We start from the raw sequence: 25,861 nt of genomic DNA, 5'->3' as shown, positions 1-25,861 counted from the left end.
TTAAAGGAGTTAGGGAATTCTTCCTTTAACTGCTTGCTGACCGCCGCATGTACATATACGTCAGCAGAATGGCACAGACCGGCAAATGGGTGCACAGGTACAGTCCCTTTAAATATGCCGCCGGCGGCGCACATGCAAACCTGCCGCGTGCTCCGTGAGTGTGATCATGGGTCCCACGGACTCGATATATCCCCGCGATCGTCTCACGGAGAGGAAGAATGGGGAAATGCTGATGTAAACAAGCATTTCCCTGTTCTGCCTAGTGACAGGACACTGATCACAGCTCCCTGTAATCGGGAGCAGTGATAATTGTCATGTCACACGTAGCCCCTCCCCCCAAAGTTAGAATCACTCCCTAGGACACACTTAACCCCTGCAGTGCCCCCTCCTGGTTAAACCCTTCACTGCCAGTCACATTTACACAGTAATCAATGCATTTTTAATCCCACTGATCACTGTATAAATGTGAATGGTTTCAAAATAGCGCCAAAAGTGTCCGATCTGTCCGCCATAATGTCGCAGTAATGATAATCGCCACCATTACTAATAAAAAAAATTAATAAAAATGCCATAAAACTACCCCCTATTTTGTAGACGCTATAACTTGTGCGCAAACAAATCAATAAACACTTATTGTGATTTTTTTTACCAAAAATATGTAGAAGAATACGTATCGGCCTAAACTGAGGGAAAAATTTTTTTTATATAGTTTTGGGGAATATTTATTATAGCAAAAAGTAAAAATAATGTGTTTTTTTAAAAATTGACGCTCTTTTTTTGTTTATAGCGCAAAAAATAAAAACCGCAGAGGTGATCAAATACCACCAAAAGAAAGCTCTATTTGTGGGGAAAAAAGGACTCCAATTTTGTTTGGGAACCACGTCGCACGACCGCGCAATTGTCAGTTAAAATGACACAGTGCCGAATTGCAAAAAACGCTCTGGTCTTTGGCCAGCCAAATGGTCTGGGGCTTAAGTGGTTAAAGTAAATTTGCACTTTGCAAAGGGAAGTTTAATTTTGCTTCACCTAATTCACTAAGATAAGTGAAAATTCACTTTGAAAGTAAACATTTTTTTTAAAATTAGGGTCGGTGTGTTAATTTATTAGACAGATATTTACTTATACCAGTGAGGATGGAACCACGTCAAATATTTTGGCTATGGTTACGTAAGAAAATGCACATTTGCCTTAAAGTGGTTATCCAGTCTTTAAAAAAAAATCAAATCCTGTAGCTGCTGACTTTTAATAAATGGACACTTACCTGTCCAACAATCCAGCGCAGTCCTCACCCGGGTTAGTTCTTCACTAGCCTCTGGGTTCTCAGCACTTGCATCCCAACTGTGGGCAGCCGGCTATGCGACTTTCGGCTTCACAGCCAGCTGCTTACTGCACAGTCATGCTGTGCTTTATGAATGGTCTCCTAGTCTTCTGTGTCCCAGAAGACTGTGGCAAGGGAGAGGGAAAAGAAGAACTTCCGCTCAGATCGCCTAGACCAGGGGTCCTCAAGCCGAATATGGCCCACCAAGGTCTTTTACCCGGCCCTCCCGGCCTTTCGGGCACTGGAGCCCCCACAACGGTCTGCCCGGAGAGATGCTTTCCCTGCGGACCCCGCTTCATAGGGGGAAACGGTAACAATTTCGGGCACTGTCCAGAGTGGGGGTGGAGACACAGAGCCCGCTCCAGCGTGGGAAAACTTCACAAGGATTCTCCTCGCAGCTGCCTGTTCATAGCGGTAAGTCCCGCGGCGCTCCTCTCACTAATACCCGTGCACTGGACAGGCTGGCTGAATTACTGGGCACAGATCACACTGCATTGCTGGGCACAGATCATGCTGCATTGCTGGGCACAGATCACGCTGCATTGCTGGGCACAGATCACGCTGCATTGCTGTGCACAGGTCACGCTGCATAACTGGGCACAGGTCAGGCTGCATAACTGGGCACAGGTCAAGCTGCATAACTGGGCACAGGTCAGGCTGCATAACTGGGCACAGGTCAGGCTGCATAACTGGGCACAGGTCAGGCTGCATAACTGGACAATGGAGAGGCTGGCTGCATTACTGGGCGCAGGTCAGGCTGCATTACTGGGCGCAGGTCAGGCTGGCTGCATTACTGGGTACAGGACAGGCTACATTACTGGGCACTGGGCAGGCTGCATTACTGGGCACTGGTCAGGCTGCATTACTGGGCACTGGTCAGGCTGCCTTGCTGGGCACAAGTCAGGCTGCCTTGATGGGCACAAGTCAGGTTGCCTTGCTGGGCACAAGTCAGGCTGCCTTGCTGGGCACAAGTCAGGCTGGCTGCCTTGCTGGGCACAAGTCAGGCTGGCTGCCTTGCTGGGCACAAGTTAGGCTGGCTGCCTTGCTGGGCACTGGAGAGGCTGGCTGCCTTGCTGGGCACTGGAGAGGCTGGCTGCCTTGCTGGGCACTGGAGAGGCTGGCTGCGCTGCTGGGCACTGGAGAGGCTGGCTGCGCTGCTGGGCACTGGTCAGGCTGGCTGCGCTAATGGGCAATGGTGAGGCTGCATTGTTGGGCACTGGTGAGGCTGCATTGTTGGGCACTGGTCAGGCTGCATTGCTGGGCACTGGTGAGGCTGCATTGATTCAGCCCCCCAACAATCTGAGGGACAGTGGACTGGCCCCCTGTTTAAAAAGTTTGAGGACCCCTGGCCTAGACAATCCGAGTGGAAGTGGAAGCGGATACATGTCAAAACTAGGTACTTGCTCCTCCCTCCAAAATGACACATTAAGTTAGGCAGAAGAAGGGAAGAGGATGTCCTAAGGCGGAACTTCCCCTTTTGGGTGGAGCTCCACTTTAAGTCCAGGCAATCAGCTATATAAAAGAAAAGAAGCTCCCATGCTAAAGGCCACAAAATGTGATAGAAGAGAAGCTGCTAGCACAAAACGCAGACAAAGTGTAACAATATAAACCAAAAAAATGTGCAGTCTGGACATAGACAAACACACAGCTATTTCTTGAGAATAACAAAGGGTAGGAATCTGCAACAAAGTTTGTCAAGATTCTTGTAATATACTTAGATCAAGAAAAAACACCTGAATCGCGCTATAAACTATTGAAATCTCAACCCAAATTGAGAATACCATATATCCAAGACTAGATTGTTGGACCACATAAAGTCATATGGACACATAAACTGTATTACATAAAACTCAGTGGTAATGTGATCCGTAACTTGATCATTTAGCAAATAAAGTCTGAATAAAGTGAAAAAATTGTCCACCCGTGCAAAAAATGAAACAGCATGAAGTCCACACAAAGAGGAATCTTCAACTGGTGTATAACAAAAAGTTGTGTGATCCACCACCAGTGTAGAAGGGGTTACTCCTTACCAGACAGAGATGATCCCCCATTACACAGGATCATAGAAGGCATATCAGCTGTGATAGCAAGTGTTTCCCGTGCTAGACTGCCGTTGTGCCTCAGATCGTCACATTAATCATCAGATGGAAAGCATGGCATGTAACAAAGATAGAAGAAACTCTGATCGTGTAAAACCTGATAACAGAACATTCACTGCACACTCAGGATCAGACTTATTTACTGCTGGGACAGAATAACTCCATAACTGGAGACATCAAACAGTGAGATAGCTGAAGATAGCAGCATTCTAAGTGTGACAGGTTGCCCCTTGGAATGCTGCTATCTTCGGCTATCTCACTGTTTGATGTCTCCAGTGTAACCCCCCTGTGACAGGTTGCCCCTTGGAATGCTGCTATCTTCAGCTATCTCACTGTTTGATGTCTCCAGTTATGGAGTTATTCTGTCCCAGCAGCAAATAAGTCTGATCCTGAGTGTGCAGTGAATGTTCTGTAGCTAGTTCTGAGTAGCTAGGATCTTCCCTGTTACATGACAATAATTAACCTATTCATAGGGAACTAATTAGGCACTGGGTTACTTTCTAAGAGTAATGACTTGTACCACTTTGGGAATGACAGGCGTGTTACCACATACACGGGGGAAAGGTAGGAACATGTTTACACCTTATACTGTTTATACTTTTTTTTTATTCTGTGCTGGAATAAGGAAAAATGAATGTTGTGTTCAAAACCGGTGTGAGGACTGTTTAGGCAGCATGGGTTTGGAAGCCTGGTGTCCACCCTGTCCCTACAAGGGATAAAGTAAGCGTTGAAAATTATAGAGTACGGAGGTCATTCAGGGGTAAGGAACTTACCTCCAAAGACTGTTTAATGCCTGAACACAGCTTTACAAACCTGGCATGTGTCAGTAAAACTGTACATATCATTGCAACTACTTAGTGTAATATTACATATGTGTACATTAGTTGTTGTTTGTACCCATAGTAGGGCCAAGAAACAATAGCGGGCATTTTGTTTTTATGTTTTTTTATCCTACTGAAACACACTGACACTAATAATGTCTTTTTTTTGTTAAGTCTACCTAAAAGATACTGATCTGACCTAACCTCTGTGTGGAGGTTTGTACGTATGTGCCCAGGGCATGACAGGTGCTTCATGCAGTCAGCCTGTCAAAAGCAATGATATGCTGAGAGATGCAACAGCTATATGGATCCTAATCCACATGGCAGTGTTTACATCTGTACAGGGATAATCTGCATCCAGAGATGTGTATCAGTCCTTGTACAGTTGTAAACACTGGCATGTGGATTAAGATCCATACAGCCACTGGGGGAATTCAATAAAATTGTTGCACCGCTTCTCTGGCATTAATCCCTCTTGTTAATGTATTGTGTCAAATTCATGGAGCAGTTGCAAAACCTTTGGTTCTGACAGCGCACCCGTGCACCAAATTCAGGTACTTCTAATGCCCCGTACACACGGTCGTACATTGATTGGACATTCCGACAACAAAATCCTAGGATTTTTTCCGACGGATGTTGGCTCAAACTTGTTTTGCGTACACACGGTCGCACAAAGTTCTCAGAATTTCTGATCGCCAAGAACGCAGTGACGTCAACCACATACGACGAGACTAGAAAAGGCCATTTCAGAACCAAGCGTGGCACCCTTTGGGCTCCTTTTGCTAATCTCGTGTTAGTAAAAGTTTGGTGAGAGACGATTCACGCTTTTTCAGACTCGTGGCTTTCAGATCGTTTTCTGTGGTTCAGTTTGTGCTTGTGGGTTTGTATCTGCTCTTCATTGCGTGCAGCAAGCTACGTGTGACTTTCATTAGTCATTGTGTTCTTGTTCGTTCATTGCTATTTTTCAGGTCGCTCTTCACAGGCCTTGCTGTTCTTCAGTGCGTTCTGTTACTTCATTCTGAGCAGCTGACCGTTTTCTAGTTGTAGTAGTAGTTTTCATGTTGCGTATACGTACTCCTCGTAGAGTTCGTGCTGTGCGGGGGCTTGGTGTTGGGGTCCTTATCTTGACACAAGTCCAGTCCATGAACAAGGTGGGGAGGAGTTCATGGACCAAGAATTGGTTGCTTCAGCGTGACCAGTTCTGTCACATGCCTTTGCTCCGTGAGATGCGTGAGAATAATCCTGATGATTTCAGGAACTTTCTCCGGATGACGGACCCCGTATTTCACAGTTTGTTGGCTTTGCTGAGCCCCTATATCAACAGGCAGGATACCTGCATGAGGCAAGCCATCACTCCGGAGCAGAGGCTAGTCGCCACCCTGCGGTACTTGGCGAGAAGTCTGCAGGACTTGAAGTTCTCAACAGGCATCTCCCCCCAGGCTCTGGGTATCATTATCCCAGAGACCTGTTCTGCCATCATACAGGTCCTGCAGAAGGAGTATATTAAGGTAAGATTTTTATCCCTTAATATCAAATTTTATTGTATATAATGTTTGATAATATATTGTATTTCTTTCCTCATTCCCTAATTAGCATGATTGTAATATGCTATGAATGTCCCCTTTGTCCTCATTCATGCTGGATTTTTATGTAATTTTTTTTTGTCCTTCTTACATATTTGCCTTCACTTACCTCCCCAGAATGGTCTCCTGCCCCTATATTCACCTCATGTAGTCACTTAACAATGTATTTTGTCAGCTCCATAGTAGTGCTTTACCCCAAACACCCTCTAAAATGTTTTAAAATGTGATTGGTGCTTTAAATTCAGGCAGCGCGCCAGAGGCTTTTTTTTTGGGATGTCCCCAAATCATTTGGAACCCTCCCTCCCACCAACTGCTAAGTCAGCTGATACCAATTCTCTATCTATCCTCAATCATCTATCTGCTGACTTTGCCAAACCCATACACACTATACCCATCTCTTTTGTGGTCAGATGTATGGATGAATTCCCCAAAGCATGTAGTGCAAGGGCCTGCCTGTATACTTTCAAATGGTACTGTTTAAGGTTTTTGTATTCTATTATTATCTTGATAGGTAATGGCAGAATGTCCAAATGTGCTCAAATGTGTACAATGTGTATTTATATCTTTGTATTATGACACTTCTTACCTGTCCAGTGGGCTGCCAATAGTGTAACTAAGGAGGGGCTGTTCAAAGTAATACCCATTATTTAGGCATTCATCTCTCAATGAAGTGGAGAGGGTTACCTGTCCAAGAGTCCCCCCCCTATAATGTTAGAAATGGCCCAGGAGAGGGGGGAGGAGGGGGAATATGATAGGTGTACCTTATACTTTGGTGTTGTAAAATTTCCCTTAATAAATTTTATCTTGATGTTGGCCAAGAATGTTTGTGTCTAATCTGCTTTCCATGTTTTAATGTGCAAAAAGACTAATTTTTTTTTCTTCCACAGTTTCCTTCCACGCCACAGGAATGGCAGACTGTGGCCTCCCACTTTGCCCAGCGGTGGGACTTTCCGAACTGCGGAGGGGCAATTGATGGGAAACACGTCAACATCGTCCCACCACCCAACTTGGGGTCATACTATTATAATTATAAAGGGTTCACTTGTATTGTGATGTTGGCGGTGGTGTCGGCTAATTATGAGTTCCTGTATGTGGACGTGGGGAAGAATGGCCGGATGTCCGATGGTGGAGTCATCGCCCAGACGGAGTTTTACAGGCATCTCCAGAATGGCAGCTTGGACTTGCCACCTCTAGAAGACAATGTGGAAGGACTCCCATTCTTCTTTGTTGTGGATGAAGCCTTTGCGCTGGGGGACCACCTTATGTGGCCATTCCCGATGAGGACCCTCACCCTGGACCAGAGGGTTTTTAATTACTGGCTGGCCAGAGCCAGAAGAGTGGTGGAGAACACATTTGGAATCATGGCCAGCCGGTTCCACCTATTTCTTACACCCATCCATATGGCGGAGTATAAACTGAATCATATAATCCTGGCGTGCTGTGTTCTACATAACTTTTTACGGCAACATTCTGCCAACTATGCTGGCTCAGTTGGGCCTGAGGCTGGAATTATAAATGAAACAACCCTGATGGTGCTTGAAAGTGGCCGTCCTGGCTTGCCCTCCCTGAGTGCCCGTGATGTCCGGCTAAGATACCTTGAGTTCTTTGTGGGTAGGGGGGCCATCAATATGCCAGAAAATTTGTGAAACATTGCTCAAATAAAAAAAAAATTAAGCCAATCTTTGGTGACATTTACTGCTTGTGTTTGTTTTAGCTGACCGAAATGTGGTGAGTCCTGAAAATGGCGTGATTGAGTAACCTTACAAAGCACTGTTGGATGTCATTTACTAAAGGCAAAGACACTTTGCACTACAAGTGCACTTGAAAATGCACTGAAACTGCACTTGTAGTGCAAAGTGGATTTGCCCTTTTAGGAAATAACACCCATTGTCACAGAAATCAGCAATTAGAGCACCACAAAAGTGTTGTAGCGTTGAGACAATAATCCACACATTCTTGATTAACAATCTTTTTAATACCTGCTCAATCACATGTGCATTTAGAAAAGGTTTTTAAAACAAACCAACATGTTTGTTGTATAACAATTTTTGGGGTGGCATTATCAAAAATAGAAATGTCCATTTAAGATAAAACAGGCATGTTTCAAAACAACAAGAAAGACACAAATCTTGAACTTACAAAGTTCACATTTGGTAGCACTTGAAGGTAATATCAGACATGAGTATTTAGAAACTGTGTTTGATGTTTCAGATGGGGTGAAGTCACCCCAGGAAAAGCCAAATTTTGAAGATACACACCAATTTACGAATGTCAACATGTGCTAGCTGCCATCACGGGGGATCAAGGGACGCATTTTGGGGAGCAGCCCCTTCCTCTCAGCTACTTTATTATTGAGGAAGGGGTTGCACCCCCAAAATTCGTTCATTGATCTCCCGTGATGGCAGATAGCACATATTGACACACTGTGTGCATCTTCAAAATTTGGCTTTTCTAAAAATTGCTAAAACATTTTTAACATTGTAGCACACAAAAAAACAAAGGATTTGGAGGGGTTTTAAACTCTCCCCAAAACATCAATGATGTTCTTATTTTTTTGAATAACATCATTGATGTTTTTCTTGAGGTTTTCCAATGCAACATTACACCCCATGATCTCCCCGATCAGGATCTGGGCACTTTCCGAGGTGAAAGGATCTGGATCCACAACATCACGATCACCTAAAAAGAGAGAAACCAAAAAAAAAACCATGTGTTATAAATATGCCGGCATCCATCTCTTACCTGAGCCTGTGGTCGCAGACACTCACCTGTTGTGGTGACAAGTTCCACCACGTCTCCTTCCTCCTCCTCCTGCTCTGCTTGTCTTTGGGGTATTTCCCCTTCTTCCAGAGGTGGGGGGTCTCTGGTCTCCTCGGATGAGGGGTGTCCTCCGAGTCTTTTCTCCCCTATGTTAAAAAAAGAAAAAAACTATACTTAGCACACAGATATTTGATGGCAGAACTATATATATGAAACATTGCTTGGAAGTGGGGTACAATTGTCTGTTTTGGTAGAGTTCCAAGATGTAGCATTTTCAGTGTCCTTTGTAAAACTTCAGTAGTTTACCTGTTTTGTACAAGCTTCACAGATGGAGACACCCATATAGTGTACACTGGAGCACCTGTGTGGGGCCCCCTAATAAAAATGGTGTTTTTGTGTCCGACACTAGTGCTCCAGCATCCAGATGTGAAAACTGCTGCTGAGTGTCCTCTCCTTACACAGAATCTAGTTTGCATTTCATTCTAGTAACAAACCCATCTACACAACCAAATTATTTTCATACAAGTAGGCCCTAAAAAATGTGGGCAAATGCACGTGGCCAAAACAATGGTGTTTTATAGGCCGAAAGAAAAATGTTTGATACGAACGAATAATGTGCCCATGAACATGAAAGTTGCCATTTTAAACTGTACAACACTTAAGAAAAGCACATGAAGCAGCACGAACATAATAAACACAAAAAGAAGAGGAACACAGCACAACTACCTACTTTTTTGCAGCACTCTCCGGATCTTTCAGTGCTGCTCGTGTTCTCATAATTTCAGGTCTGACCACAGCTTCCTGAGCTGATCTTTCGTACCCCGAAATTCCGGTGCAGACTTTTGACCACTTTCGCCATGATCTTGGCCTTTCTGACATTGGGGTTGGGGTAAGGTCCATACTTCCCGTCATAGTCGGCCCTCTTCAGGATGTCGACCATCTCCAATATCTCCCCAAAGGACATATTTGAGGCCTTAAATCGTCTCCTTCTGGATCGGGACGTTTCTGGCTCCGGGCTTTCGTCCCCCTCCTCCTCGTTGCTATAATTAGCACGCACCTGCTCTGACTCCACCATGTGCTCTTCCCCCACTGTGCCGAACAAAAAGGGGCGGGGAATAGACTAGAAAGAACGTCAGGGGCGGGCGGAGTTAAACGCATGCGCAGTGTGTATAAAGCGTAACACGCGCACGTAGTATGTATTAACTGTGAGCGGAGGAAGGAGTATCGGAGGCGCCGATCGTGATAATGAAGGTAAGAGCCAAACTTGGGCCTATACTGCTTCTAGATTGAGGCCTATATTGTAACAAGATTAGGAGAGTTTGGCCTGACATTAGGGTTTGTCTTGTGTTGTGTCTTGCAGTGAAAATGGATATCTTGAAAGATACCGACTTTATGGCAATCTTCATAGATATGTTCAGGGAGCTGCCTTGTCTTTGGGAGATAAACCACCCACATTATAAGAACCAAACAAAAAGGAAGGCAGCGCTGGATTAATTGCTGGAATTTGTGAAGACGGTGGTCCCCACGGCAGACATGACCTATTTGAAGATCCTAATTGGTGGCCTGAGGAGCACTTTTCTAAGGGAGCACAAGAAGGTCCAGGATTCCCAGAGATCCGGAGCAGCAGATGACATTTATGTCCCCAGGATGTGGTACTATGACAGGCTGCATTTTCTGGCAAATCTGACTGAACCCAGGCCAGCACTCTCCACTCTTCCTTCCACGCTTCCTTCCCCCCCAGCTGAGACTTCTGACGCCCAACCTGGGCCTTCCAGGCAGCAACATGTGGAGGAACCCAGATTGAGCCAGGTATATCATTTCTCTAAATATTTCTGCTTGTCCAATCAATGATGTTAACTAGATGTTAGTTCGGAGTACTAATTTATGATTGTGATTGACGATGCAAAAACTAAAACCATGTCCCTTTTTCATACACAGGGAAGTCTCAGCCAGGAGGTGGCCGGGCCGAGCAGGCTGCCTGATATGCAGGTCTCTCCACTACACCTGCAAAGAGAAAGTGGCAGGAAGAGGAGTACCCTGGAGGAGGCTGCCATAGGCCTCTTTTGGAAGGCTACAGAGGCCCTGAGAGCCCCCCACACTGTGGAGGAGGACTTTGCTGGCATAATTGCCTGCAAAATGCAGCGGATGGAGGAGGGCCAACAACTCATGTGTGAGTCCTTAATGTTGGAGGCTCTCAATAAGGGGTTGAGGGGCCAAATAACATCTGCTACCCACATTTGTGACCTCACACATGGTCCTCCTCCTCCTCCTCCTCCTCCTCCAGGTCCTACTCCTCCTCCTCCTCCTCCAGGTCCTACTCCTCCTCCTCCTCCTCCTCCTCCTCCTCCAGGTCCTACTAGTCCTCCTCCTCCTCCAGGTCCTACTCCTCCTCCTGCCACATCTCCAACAGCAGAGCCACAGCCAGGAAGGAAGCGTGGAAAGAAGACCAGAGAGTGATGACCCTGGGTTCAGTCTGGTCTGGCAAAATATGCAGGCTCTTGTAGTACCACAGCCTGGGGACACAGATGTCATCTGCTGCTTTCCGGATCTCTGGGACTTCTGGACCAGACTGCACTCCCTTAGATAAGGATGTTAAAGAATTGATGTCTGCCCTGGGGGTCCAAGGCTTCGCTAATTTCTGCTGTTTCTCCAGCGTTGCCTCCCTCTTTGTTTGGTTCTGAGCCCTTAATAAAGGATTTTTTGTTTCAATTATACTCTCCTATGTGTTTTTTCCTTCAAAAAGGACAGTTTGTTTGTGATGATTCAGGTACATTTCTAAAGTACAATGTGAAATTAACAAGGGACACCAACACCAAACAATCTCCTTGAGATTAAATAATACAATATATCAATGGTGTTGTGGTAACTTGACACACAAAACACACACAAAAATATTCTGGAGTAAAACTAAAAATAAAATAAAACAAAGATCATCCTTGAAAAAATACAAACCTAAAAAAAAAAATAATAAAACAACACAAAAATAATTTTGGAAGTTTGTGAGAAGTCTGTGTGAATATGAGCAGCAAAACTACTTCATTCTTCTCACATTATAAAGAAGAAGAGAGTGCACTGTATTAAACCATTTTTAACATTGCACCGTGACGAAAGTGCTGTATCCATTGCAAACGCTAATTTTACCAGACCGAGCTGTTTCGTCTCGGAATTTCTTCTGAGCATGCGTGGCACTTTGTGCGTTGGAACTGGCCACACACGGTCGGAATTGACGCGATCGGATTTTGTTGTCGGAAAATTTTATAGCCTGCTCTCAAACTTTGTGTGTCGGAAAATCCGATAGAAAATGTCCGATGGAGCCCACACACGGTCGGAATTTCCGACAACACGCTCCGATCGGACCGTGTGTACGGGGCATAATATGCAACACTTTTACATTGTGTCTCATTGAATGTGCCAAATGTAAAAGTAGAGAGACCAACTCTCTTTTGGTGTATAGAGAAAAACTGTCTCAGACAGATTTTGCAAAAGTGCCTCCCATGCATTCTATAAGTGGCACAGCATGAAGCAAAGTCAAGTACAAGTTTTAGACAGGTACATGAATTTTCCACATTCTTCACCACTTTTAGAATGCATGAGAGACACTTTCACAAACTCTGCCTGCTCCAGTCTTTATGAAATTCAGGGACTGTGTCTCTCACTGTGTCATTGACTTGTCATCTGCCCGTGACTGCATGGAACACCTGCCAGTCCTTGGGTGTGTAAACGCAAACCTCTGCATGAAGGTGCATTCTATGTACCCTTGTGAGTGAAGTGTTAGTGACAAATGGTATTTTTTTCTGTATAAATGTTATCTCTGCTTTAGTAAATCCTACAGACATGCCACTTCACAGTCAGGTTTAGGACATCAACCAAGCTTATTATTTAAAGGAATTGTGCATTTTAATATTTCACTTTAAGCCTTATTAAAATAGCTATTCTTTGTTGACAAGGATTTCTATTTTTTTTGCATTGGTACATATCCCCCCTGGCAGTGCCCAGCTCCCCATGCCCTTTGTTTGACAATCACTTGCCTATTAGTCTTGAAAATTAAGAAAAAAAAATATTTTCAAGATTTGCTCCCTATTGATGTCCCTGCGAATCAAACCCAAGCAGATTTGTTGCTGTTATTAATCTTTGTTGACCACCAATATTATTAATCCCCACTGACCTTTAGGCTGGGCTCATACTAAAGCGAATTGGATGCAGGGTTTACCACATCCAATTCGCATGACAGGAAAATGGGACCGGCTTTTGAAGCGGATTGCACAGGGGTCCTGTGCATCTTTGGCTCCATTTCAGGGCTGAATTCAGGCAAAAATTTGACCCTGATTAGTCCTTGAAATGGAGAACAGGGACGCACCGGACCCCCTGCTGTGAGCCGCATCCGGCAGCACTGTGAACCCAGCCTTACTCTCTAACAATCACCAATGTACCTGTAATTTAAGCCATTGATCACCAGCAAAACAATTAATGAACTGCACTGACTGTTGCTGCTTTGCTTAATTATTTATATCCACTGGCCACCATAGCAGTTATTAAATGTCACTGACCACTGATCGCTAATGAGATTATTAAAATGCACTCTCTGTTGATTAGCAGCATAATTGTTTATGTCTGCTGACCACTGATACCATTATTAAATGTTGATGACCATTGATCACCAATTTAATTAATTGTATTGACAGCAGACCATCGGTAAAACAATTTGTTTGTACCGGCCACCAATGTAAATATGAATTTTTGCCACAAGTGTCATTATTTATGTCTGTTGACTGACAATGTAATTATTGACTTGTATCACTTATAACCACCTTAATGAATTTGCCATTAGTGTTATACTCAATCTAATTAATATGTGCTGAAATTACTCAATATATCCCCTCAGATGTTAAACTCTTCCTGCACACAGCACAGAGTTTTCTCTCTCAAAGTTAACCTAAAAGATAAAATAATGACAGCTTCAGCTGTGAGATATTTGTTTGTCAGTATAACAGGTGAAAAATCTGAGGTTTTCCTTTGTGATGGAATCTTCCCAGCTAAAATGAGCAATGAATCTCCAAAATAAAAATTGATTGAATGCATGCATTATTTGACTTTTTTTTACATTTGTGAACTAAAGATTTATTTCTCCATGCTGAAAATAATTATTGTTTTCAAAAGCAAATTCAGTAATGGCTAGTGAAATTACTGTTTTTGGAAGTCTTTAGCAAAGGGCTCGATACCAGCAGTAGAGGGGGGTAGCATACAGAGGTGAATTCTATTTAATCACTCACAGCATGTCACCTGAACCAAACAAAATATTCTTCTGGATTTTTTTTTTTATACAGTCACTTTTATCACAAAATTAAGTCATAACTTATTTATTAAAGGGGTTAGGGCATTCTAATGGCCCATACACACGAACCGAATATCGTACGAAAACGGTCGTCCGAGGAAGGACCATACGATTTTTGGATCGTGTGTACACTACTTTCGTCAGCCGATCACGACCGTTCATCTGATCTTATTTCATCGGGCATGCACGAAAATTTTCCACGTACGATTCCAGATCGTACAATTTTCGGTTAGTCAGTATTGTTGTCGTCTGAAAATTCAATACAAATACATTACAACACATGACATCACTTCCAATTTTTTTTTCTGTCGTACGAGAATTTTCGTGACTTTATTTAGCTATTCAATTTCTACTTCCGACTATTAAGCGAAATCGGTCGTACGATCGGTCGTACGATATTCGGATCGTGAGTACGGGCCATTACTTTCAAAGTAAATTTGCACTTTGCAAAGGGAAGTTTCAATTTGCTTCACCTGATTCACTAAGATAAATGAAAATTTACTTTGAAAGTGAAAATTATTTTCTTAATTAGGGTCAGTGTGTTAATTTATTAGACAGATATTTACTTATACCAGTGAAGATGGAACCACGTCAAATATTTTGGCTATGGTTACATAAGAAAATGCACATTTGCCTAAAAGTGGTTATCCAGTCTTTAAAAAAAATCAAAAGTCAGCAGCTTCAAATCCTGTAGCTGCTGACTTTTAATAAATGGACACTTACCTGTCCAACGATCCAGCGCAGTCCTCACCCGGGTTAGTTCTTCACTAACCTCCGGGGTTTTCTGCACTTGCATCCTAATTGTGGACAGCCGGCTATGCGACTTTTGGCTTCACAGCCAGCTGCTCACTGCTAATATGCGAGTCATGTTGCGCTTTATGAATGGGCTCCTAGTCTTGTGAGACCTGTGACGTGTCTCAGAAGACTGCAGGAAGGGAGGGGGAAAGAAGAACTTCCGCTCGGTTCACCTAGACGATCCGAGTGGAAGTGGGAGTGGGTACATGTCAAAACTAGATACTCGCTCCTCCCTCCAAAATGTCCCATTAAGTTAGGCAGAAGAAGGGGGGAGGATGTCTTAAAGTGGAACTTCCCCTTTTGGGTGGAGCTCCACTTTAAGTCTAGGCAATCAACTATATAGAAGAAAAGAAGCTCCCATGCTGAAGGCCACAAAATGTGATAGAAGAGAGCGCTGCTAGCACAAAGCTCAGGCAAAGTGTCACAATATAAACCAAAAAAATGTGCAGGGCTAATATATCAAAATCATGTGAGAGCTGAACCAACCAATATTGATAGGTGTAAAAATAGCAAACAATTATTTAAAATGATAATACTTACAAAGTGCCTGTGCATAAATAAATACATTAAAAAAAATAATCAAAAACATTAGATACTAGTGATAGTCATTAATGTGCTATTGCAAAAAAGTTAAACAGGATATGCATATATTATAAGTCCCAATCACAAGTATAATAGATGACGATAGGTGACTTATGATATATGCATATCCTGTTTAACTTTTTTTGCACTAGTACTTTACTGGCCATTGGCCAACACCAGTCTCTAATGTTTTTGATAAAAAAATGTTGACATATTTATTTATGCACTGGCACTTTGTAGTTATATAAACAAGGCCAAGGATAAATCCAAGGAAAAATTCCAAGTCTACTTACCGAGCAGCCCACGGAAAACCGAATGAACTTGTCTAACAGTATGTGTTAAAAACAGGGGTTTAGTCTGCACACATTTGCAAATACATGCCTAATCTACAGGCCCCGCCAAGGCACCCTGGTATCTGTAGTTCCTATCACTGACTGATGAGTGACTCCACAATGGAAGCATATGCATTCTGATGAGTAGGTGGAGGGCAGATGTACTGAAGGGAGCCCATCCCTTCTTAAAAGTACAGGTGCACACAGAGCACCCAGCAAATTGCACAATAGCTGCAAAGGTGTCAGTGCATTGCCTGACCAATATAACATTGTTGCAAAAAAGCGGTCCACTACACCCACCTATGACTGGCCATTACAGTAAGCAGCATTGGAGGGCAAATAGATATAAACAAGGCCAAGGATAAATCCAAGGAAAAATTCCAAGCCTACTTACCGAACAAGCCCGAGGACAACCGAATCAACCTGTCTAACAGTATGCGTTAAAAACAGGTGTTTAGTCTGCACACATTTCCAAATACATGCGTAAGCTACAGGCCCCGCCAAGACTTTGTAGGTATAATCAGCTAAAAGAAAAGATGAAATACATAGCTGTTTACCTTCCATAGAATTTGTATTTTCTGTCTATTAATTGATGATATCCACTAAATGAAACCAGATAGCCCAGCAGCCCTTGAATCTTGACATTTAAAGTAGAACTAAAGGCAAAACTTTCTTAATTTTGGACAGAGTAAGGGAGGGTTTTAACCCTTGTCGGGGGGTTGCCCCTATGTCCCATCGGGCAGATTTACCTTCACTTCCTGTCCCATAGCCAAAACAGAAAGTGAGAGTAAATCCCTGAAAATTGAGGGAGTCAATTGGGGCTTCCCAAGTCACCAAAACTAGTCTCCCTATTGCAATATTTGCACTCTATTACTGTTCTGGGGACAGCCCAAAATTTGGGATGTTCTTTTACTTTAACTTTTGAACATAACAGTGGACATAGCAAATAGAGAGGTTAAATCTCCCTAATGGGACAGAGGTTGCAATAAAAACAGGTCTTATAATCCATCTCAACTCTGTCCAGATATACCTAGATATACAGTACTTTAAGTAATACTGCCTCCAGTGTGTGATTGGACAGTGAAGGAGAAGCAGCAGACTAATGAGCTTATCTCACTGCCACTCTACTCTCTCATTTCTTAGCAGCATGTTCTTTGTTAGCACCAATGCAGTGCAACTGACTGATTTCCTGTGGTGCTTCCCTTCTCCTAGTCAGAACACTGCTGTACAATGCATTCCAAACATCTATTATCAGTTAACATTCAGGTACCCAAATTAGTTACTTTAAAAAATAAACCTAATGATCTTTTTAATGAACATATATATATATATATATATATATATATATATATATATATATATATATATATATACCTGTGTGCATTTTCTTTATCTGCCTGGAGTTCAGCTTTAGTCATATTGAATGTTTGAAAGAAGCAGGCTGACAGATCTGGCATAAAATGATATTCTTCTCTAAACCATCCCATGGAATGGAAGAGGAGGTATGGAGGGAAAACGGAAGTAAGATTTATTCTGTCTTTTTTTATGGAACCTGAGCAGCTCTGCAACAGAATATGGTTGTAAGAAAGATTCAGTATTATTATATGCCAAGAAACGTGTCAGCCCACAAAGACAGTTATGTATACCCACAAGGAGATATTTATTCCAGCTGTGATTTGAATATATTGCATCAATTAGATTTGCTCCTTAGAGGAAACCTGTACTGACAGAAATACGGAGGTTGCCACTGCTGAATTTTTTCTAAAACTCAATCTGTCTGGCTGTTTATGGCTGTTGTGTCAATGATAAATAAAAAAGTATCCCACAGGTGAAGCCAAAAAAAACTCAAGCGACCAGTTATACATACCTTTTTCCAGGCCAGTGACTTAAATAGTTTTGGAACGATTGGATCAGCATGATTGCCAGAGAACTGGTTTGGAAATAGTATTGGAACGATTGGATCAGCATGATTGCCAGGGAACAGGTTTCCTTTAGAATGTAGACACCTTACTGTATATATGGTTTATTAAAAACAAATTACAGTGTAAACAAACTTGATTGGTTTAGTTTTAATTTATTCATAATTTTCTTTTATAACAGAACCCCAGTCAAAATTTAAAGCGGAGTTCCACACAAAAATGGAACTTCCGCTTTTGGGAACCCTCCCCCCCTCCGGTGTCACATTTGGCACCTTTCAGGGGGGAGAGGGGTGCAGATACCTGTCTAAGACCCATGGGAGTCTATGCCTCTTCCTGTCCCTCCGCGCTCTCTTCTGGGAAACACACAGTGGGGACCACTTGGGACGTGCAGCGTGACTCGCGCATGCGCAGTAGGGAACCGGGAAGTGAAGCCGCAACGCTTCACTTCCTGATTCCCTCACCGAGGATGGCGGCGGCAGCTTCCGAGAACCGAGCGGGTTCTCGGCGTTGCCTGCCGACATCGCTGGACCCTGGGACAGGTAAGTGGCCATGTATTAAAAGTCAGCAGCTGCAGTATTTGTAGCTGCTGGCTTTTAATTTTTTTTTTTAGCTGATGTAGGTGGACCCCCGCTTTAAGAAATAAAAATATGAACAGATTATTACAAAATGTAAATACAAAAACAGCTTTTGCTGCAAAACTCACCTTCAAGTCACAGACATCCCCATGGAGTTTTTATTTTCCACCACAAGATGTCCACAGTTTTCTTGGTTGAATGGTGGTCAACATTAGGGATGAGCTTCGTGTTCGAGTCGAACCCATGTTCGACTCGAACATCGGCTGTTCGATCGTTCGTCGAATTGCGAACGATATGGGCCGTTCGCGCCAAATTCGTGTGGCGCGTCACGGCCCATAATTCACTGCAGCATCACAGTGCATTGCTTGCTGATGATTGGCCAAGCATGCACTATGACCCGCATGCTTGGCCAATCACAGCGCCGCCTTAACAGAGAGCCATAATTGGCCAAAGCCAAGGAGGCTTTGGCCAATTATGGCTCAGGGGATTTAGTACACGCCTCACACTATATAAGGCCGCCTGCACGGCGGCCCTGTGCAGTGTGTTCCGGTGTGCTTAGAGAGAGAGAGACAGTGTCATTTCATTTGAGTTAGCTAGATTAGGCAGGACAGTCAGTCAGTTAGCTGCACTTAAAGTGTATTGTGTATATATATGCATCCCAGGTGTTGCATATATATATATATGTATATATATATATACACTGTATTCAGTTTAGCTAGATCCGTTCCTGTTATCTTCTAGACTATTTACATTTAGTGCAGTGCGTCCTGCTCACAGTGTTCAGCTAGATCCGTTCCTGTTATATTCCTACTGACAGGCAGGCTTGTCTTGTTACAGTATTTTGAAGAAAATTACTGGTGTTCTTTTGATCCTATTAGTGCCACAGTCAGGCAGCTAGACTATTTACATTTAGTGCAGTGCGTCCTGCTCACAGTGTTCAGCTAGATCCGTTCCTGTTATCTTCTTACTGACAGGCAGGCTTGTCTTGTTACAGTATTTTAAAGAAAATTACTGGTGTTCTTTTGATCCTATTAGTACCACAGTCAGGCAGCTAGACTATTTACAGTTAGTGCAGTGCGTCCTGCCCACAGTGTTCTGCTAAACCTACAAGTAAGTGGGGTGCGTCCTGCTCACAGTGTTCAGCTAAACCTACAAGTTAGTGGGGTGCGTCTACCTCACAGTGTTCAGCTAAACCTACAAGCTAGTGGGGTGCGTCCTGCTCACAGTGTTCAGCTAGATCCATTTCTGTTATCTTCTTACTGACAGGCAGGCTTGTCTTGTTACAGTAAATACAGCTAGCTGAAGAAAATTGCTGGTGTTCTTTTGATCCTATTAGTACCACAGTCAGGCAGCTAGACTATTTACAGTTAGTGCAGTGCGTCCTGCTCACAGTGTTCTGCTAAACCTACAAGTTAGTGGGGTGCGTGCTGCTCACAGTGTTCAGCAAAACCTACAAGTTAGTGGGGTGCGTCCACCTCACAGTGTTCAGCTAAACCTACAAGCTAGTGGGGTGCGTCCTGCTCACAGTGTTCAGCTAGATCCGTTCCTGTTATCTTCTTACTGACAGGCAGGCTTGTCTTGTTACAGTATTTTAAAGAAAATTGCTGGTGTTCTTTTGATCCTATTAGTACCACAGTCAGGCAGCTAGACTATTTACAGTTAGTGCAGTGCGTCCTGCTCACAGTGTTCTGCTAAACCTACAAGTTAGTGGGGTGCGTCCTGCTCACAGTGTTCAGCTAAACCTACAAGTTAGTGGGGTGCGTCCACCTCACAGTGTTCAGCTAAACCTACAAGCTAGTGGGGTGCGTCCTGCTCACAGTGTTCAGCTAGATCCATTCCTGTTATCTTCTTACTGACAGGCAGGCTTGTCTTGTTACAGTATTTTAAAGAAAATTGCTGGTGTTCTTTTGATCCTATTAGTACCACAGTCAGGCAGCTAGACTATTTACAGTTAGTGCAGTGCGTCTTGCTCACAGTGTTCTGCTAAACCTACAAGTTAGTGGGGTGCGTCCACCTCACAGTGTTCAGCTAAAGCTACCTGTAGAAGGTTGGTGGTGTTCTCATACTACAGGCAGGCAGTTGATTTTGCTAGCTGCAGTATCAGTACATATATATATATATATATATATATATATATATATATCCCAGCTTAGTGCAGCTACAGGCCATTAGTATGTCTGGAAGGCCAAGAAGGAGAGGCAGACAGTCACAAGCCAATAAGAGAGGGCAAGCAGGCTCTGTGTCTAGTGCTGGTCGTGGAGACGGTGCATCCTCATCAGCACGTGGCCATGGGACACGCTTGGCCTTTTTTTCGGCAGCTGGCCATGTTGAGCCGCAACATGCGGAAGACTTGGTCGAGTGGATGACCAAGCCGTCCTCATCCTCCTTATCCTCTCTCACCCATGCCCAGGGTACTTTGTCTGGCAAAGTAGCGGCCTCTTCCCTCGGCTCAATGTCATCAGTGACTCCTTCCCTAGCCCCACCATGTCCTCCTGAGGAGTCCCTCGAACTGGTGGCCACAGTGTTGGGTACATGCTCCAGGAGGATGCCCAGCGTTTGGAAGGCTCTGATGATGATACTGAGCTCGATGAAGGCAGTAACACGAGCACGGACAGAGGGGGTGCCCAAGAAGGACAGCAATCTGGCAGTCATGCTCCCCCTGCTGCAGCATACTGCCAGGTTTGCTCCAGTGATGAGGAGGGAGGGGATGATGAGGTCACTGACTCAACGTGGGTGCCTGATAGGAGAGAGGAGGAGGAGGAGGAGGAGGAGGCGGCACATCACCAACGAGGCAGGATGCCCTCCAGGGGCCAGCCTAAGGGCAGCACATTGACTGCATCACACCCCAAAGCTCCACATGTGCAGGGCGCTGCAGTCTCTGCGCGTTATTCAAAAAGTTCTTTGGTGTGGGCCTTTTTTGAGACGAGTGCATCAGATCGCACCGCTGCTATTTGCAACATATGTCTCAAGCGTATCTCACGTGGCCAAAACATCTCCTGCTTGGGTACCACATGCTTGACCAGACATATGTTGACCTGCCATGCAGTTCGTTGGCAAGCGTATCTAAAAGACCCACACCAAAGAACAAAGAGGACCTCTGCTTGCTCCTCATCAGCTGAGATTTTCAACCCCACTAGACCTTCAGTCCTCTCTGAGACCTGCACTGAGAGGAATGAAGGTGTAGAATTAGGTGTGTCACAGCCACGTACTTGTGGGCAATCTGATTTTGGTACACCGATGTCAGATTGTACCAGGCAAATTTCCCTGCCCCAGCTGCTGCACCGCCGAAAGAAGTTTGCTCCCAGCCATCCACATGCCCAGCGGTTGAATGCTAGCTTGGCAAAATTGCTAGCACTTCAACTGCTGCCTTTTCAGTTGGTAGACTCTGCCCCCTTCCGTGAGTTTGTGGAATGTGCAGTTCCTCAGTGGCAGGTACCCAAACGCCACTTTTTCTCACGGAAGGCGATTCCGGCTCTCTACCAGCATGTGGAAGGCAATGTCCATGCCTCGCTGGACAGGGCGGTCAGCGGTAAGGTGCATATTACCGCTGACTCATGGTCCAGCAGGCATGGACAGGGACGTTACCTAAGTTTCACGGCGCATTGGGTGACTCTGCTGGCAGCTGGGAAGGATGCAGGACAAGGTGCAGTAGTGTTGGAGGTTGTTCCGCCACCACGCCTCCAAAATGCTAATGATTGTGACACACCTCTCTCCTCCACCCCCTCCTCTTCTTCTTCCTCCATGGCCTCTTCCTCGAAACCAGCGGTGCTCCGTAGTCGTTCAAGGGGCTACGCAAGTACGCAGGCCAAAAGATGCCATGCGGTGCTTGAGCTGGTGTGCTTGGGGGACAGGAGCCACACTGGGGCAGAGGTGTGCTCCAACAGGTGGACAAGGGGGACAGTGTCACTGATGCATGCACTGTCACTGCTCACCATCCTCGTGGCCTCCTCAAATGGTGACAGCACAGTGCATGCATCCCTGATCATGGCCCACTGGCGTGGGGAAAAAAAACCAAGCTCCCCTGACCCTGTCCTGGTGCCATAGTCACACAGGTACTCATTGATGGCCCTCTGCTGCGTGTGCTGCGTGGCGTCAACCACCTCTGAGCCTGCCCCTGATTCTGCCTCACCTCTCTCCTCCACCCCCTCCTCTTCTTCTTCCTCCATGGCCTCTTCCTGTGCTGATTTGTCTTAGGAAGCAGCAGTGCTCCGTAGGCGTTCAAGGGGCTACGCATGCACGCAGGCAAAAAGATGCTTGAGCTGGTGTGCTTGGGGGACAGGAGCCACACTGGGGCAGATATTCTGTCAGCTCTGCAGGGGCAGGTTCAGAGGTGGTTGACGCCACGCCAACTTAAGGCAGGAATGGTGGTTTGCGACAATGGCACCAACCTCCTCTCTGCCCTCTGACAGGGACAAATGACCCATGTACCCTGTTTGGCTCACGTCCTTAACTTGGTGGTGCAGCGGTTCTTGGGCAGGTACCCGGGCTTACAGGATGTCCTGAGGCAGGCCAGGAAAGTCTGTGTGCATTTCCGCCGGTCATATAATGCCAGTGCTCGGCTGACGGACCTCCAAAAGGAGTTTAACCTGCCCAAGAACCGCCTAATCTGTGACATGCCCACCAGGTGGAACTCAACGTTGGCCATGCTGCAGCGGCTGCACACGCAGCAGAGGGCCATCAATGAGTACCTGTGTGACTATGGCACCAGGACAGGGTCAGGGGAGCTTGTTTTTTTTCCCCACGCCAGTGGGCCATGATCAGGGATGCATGCACTGTGCTGTCACCATTTGAGGAGGCCACGAGGATGGTGAGCAGTGACAGTGCATGCATCAGTGACACTGTCCCCCTTGTCCACCTGTTGGAGCACACGCTGCGTGGAATAATGGACAGGGCACTTGAGGCAGAACAGAGGCAGGAAGAGGAGGACTTCCTTAGCTCTCAAGGCCCCCTTTATCCAGACAGTGTTCCTGCGTGCCCGCCGATCACACAGGAAGAGGACGAGGAGGAAGAGGAGGAGGAGGAGGAGGAGGAAGATTGTGTCAGTATGGAGGTGGAGCCTGGCACTCAGCATCAGCAGCAGTCTTTAAGGGATCAGTCCCAAGAAACACATGGACTTGTACGTGGCTGGGAGGAGGTGGCTGCGGACCATGTCGTCCTTAGTGACCCAGAGGACTCCGGACCGAATGCCTCAGCAAACCTACGCTGCATGGCCTCCCTGATCCTGCAAAGCCTGCGTAAGGATCCTCGTATTCGTGGTATCAAGGAGAAGGACCAATACTGGCTGGCAACCCTCCTTGATCCACGTTACAAGGGTAAGGTTGCGGACCTTATCTTGCCATCGCAGAGGGAGCAGAGGATGAAACATCTTCGGGAGGCCTTGCAGAAAGGTCTGTGCAACGCGTTCCCAGAGACTGGGAGGTTACAAACTCCTGTTTCTGGACAACGTGTTGCTGAGGCTTCGGTCAGTCAAAGAAGGAGCGGTGGAGAAGGTGGCCGTCTGACCGATGCGTTCAGACAATTTTTTGGTCCGCAGCCCCAAGGTATGATCGGTTCCAGCAACCATCGCCAGCGTCTGTTTTACATGGTGCAGGAATACCTAGGGGCAAGATCAGACTTGGACACCTTTCCCACCGAAAATCCTCTGGGTTACTGGGTCTTGAGGATGGATCACTGGCCAGAGCTTGCACAGTATGCAATTGAGCTACTGGCCTGTCCTGCATCCAGCGTTCTTTCGGAACGCACATTCAGTGCTGCTGGAGGCGTGGTAACCGATCACAGGGTGCGTCTGTCCACTGACTCGGTCGATCGACTGACCTTCATAAAAATGAATGAGTCTTGGATCACCACCAGCTACCAAGCACCTGATGCTGATGTAGCTGAATAATTTTTTTTGAAATCTCAGATCCCTTCAAAGACTGCCTATGCTGATGCTGAGTGACTATTCCTGAGTAATTATCCTCTTCCTCCTCAATCATCACGCTGATAGCTTGTAAGAGCATTTTTGGTTCTGGGCGCCACCACCAGTGCCTAAGGCACAATTTTTCAGCCCCTGTTTAACAGGGGCGTGTAATTACGATTTTTGATGTAATACTTTGCAGCAGGGCTCGTTCCTGCATTCCAACTTGAGTGTCTGTGAGGGGTTGCAGTGTTGTGGCACCAGCACCAGTGCCTAAGGCCCAATTTTTCAGCCCTTGTTTAACAGGGGCGTGTAATTACAATTTTTGATGCAATACTTTGCAGCAGGGCTCGTTCCTGCATTCCAACTAGAGTGTCTGTGAGGGGTTGCAGTGTTGTGGCACCAGCACCAGTGCCTAAGGCCTAATTTTTCAGCTCCTGTTCAACAGGGGCATGTAATTACAATTCTTGATCTAATATTTCACAGCAGAGCCCTGTGAGGGCTTACAGTGTTGTGGCCACAGCAACACCTAAGGCCCAAATTTCTGCTGAGTATATAGGGCAGGACCCTACTTTCAAACAACTAACTTACAAACGACTCCTACTTGCAAACGGAAGGAGACAACAGGAAGTGAGAATAAATCTACCCCTAGGAAGGGAAATTCTCTCCTGTAAGAGTTAATATGGGAAAAACATTTCTCCTTTCCACTGATGCTTTCCAATCCATTGGGACAAAAAGTGAGGTGAAATCTTCTGAAGAGGAGGAAAGACAGCAAAACAAATGTCACAGGGGTGATAACCCTTCCCTATGTTTTCCAAAAAGCTTAAAAAAGATTTTTTGGCTGGAGCTAAACACGTTAAAAATGTACCCGTTCAAAATTACAAAGAGATTCTACTTAACAACAAACCTACAGCCTGTATACTGCTGTTCAGAGTATATAGGGCCTGGTGGCCCCACACCTTTCCTTATTTTAATTTGGGTGCGGGGTTCCCCTTAATATCCATACAAGACCCAAAGGGCCTGGTAATGGACTGGGGGGTACCCATGCCGTTTGTCTCACTGATTTTCATCCATATTGCCAGGACCCGACATTACATTAAACCCGCAAGCAGTTTTAAATGAGATTTTTTCCTTTAAAAATGACATTTGGTGCAGGGACTGTTCTAAACACGGGAAACACGCGTCACTTTACAGGCATACTATAGACACCCCTCAGGTACGATATTTAAAGGAATATTTCACTTTTTTTTTTTTTACTTTAAGCATCATTAAAATCACTGCTCCCGAAAAAACGGCCGTTTTTAAAAGTTTTTTTTGCATTGGTACATGTCCCCTGGGGTAGGACCCGGGTCCCCAAACCCTTTTTAGGACAATACCATGCAAATTAGCCTTTAAAATGAGCACTTTTGATTTCGAACGTTCGAGTCCCATAGACGTCAATGGGGTTCTAAAGTTCGTGCGAACTTTCGGTCCGTTCGCAGGTTCTGGTGCGAACCGAACCGGGGGGTGTTCGGCTCATCCCTAGTCAACATCATTCAGCCCACTTCTTCTGAGCACAGGCTGTCACGTACCTGCCTATAGCCTGTGACTGAACAGTGAAAGAAAAAGCAGCACAGTGATGGCTTTTTTTTTCCACTGTGCTTCCTCCACTTACCACAATGCTTTATGAATGATGTGCTGTTTAAAAGCCATTTTAGAGTGAATCTATGGCCAGGCTATGAATAGCTTCAAGCATTTACAGGTTCTTAACAGGCAGTAAATTAGCCGTACAATGAACCCTCATTGACCTTTGTAGCTAAGTTGCTTAAGTTATTCTCCTGGACAAGGGGAGAAGCAGGAGAGGCAGCTT

The sequence above is a fragment of the Aquarana catesbeiana genome, linkage group LG04, assembly GCF_042186555.1.
Source record: "Aquarana catesbeiana isolate 2022-GZ linkage group LG04, ASM4218655v1, whole genome shotgun sequence".
Lineage (NCBI taxonomy): Eukaryota > Metazoa > Chordata > Amphibia > Anura > Ranidae > Aquarana > Aquarana catesbeiana.
The sequence above is the reverse complement of the archived record's forward strand: the minus strand, read 5'-3'. Positions refer to the sequence as shown.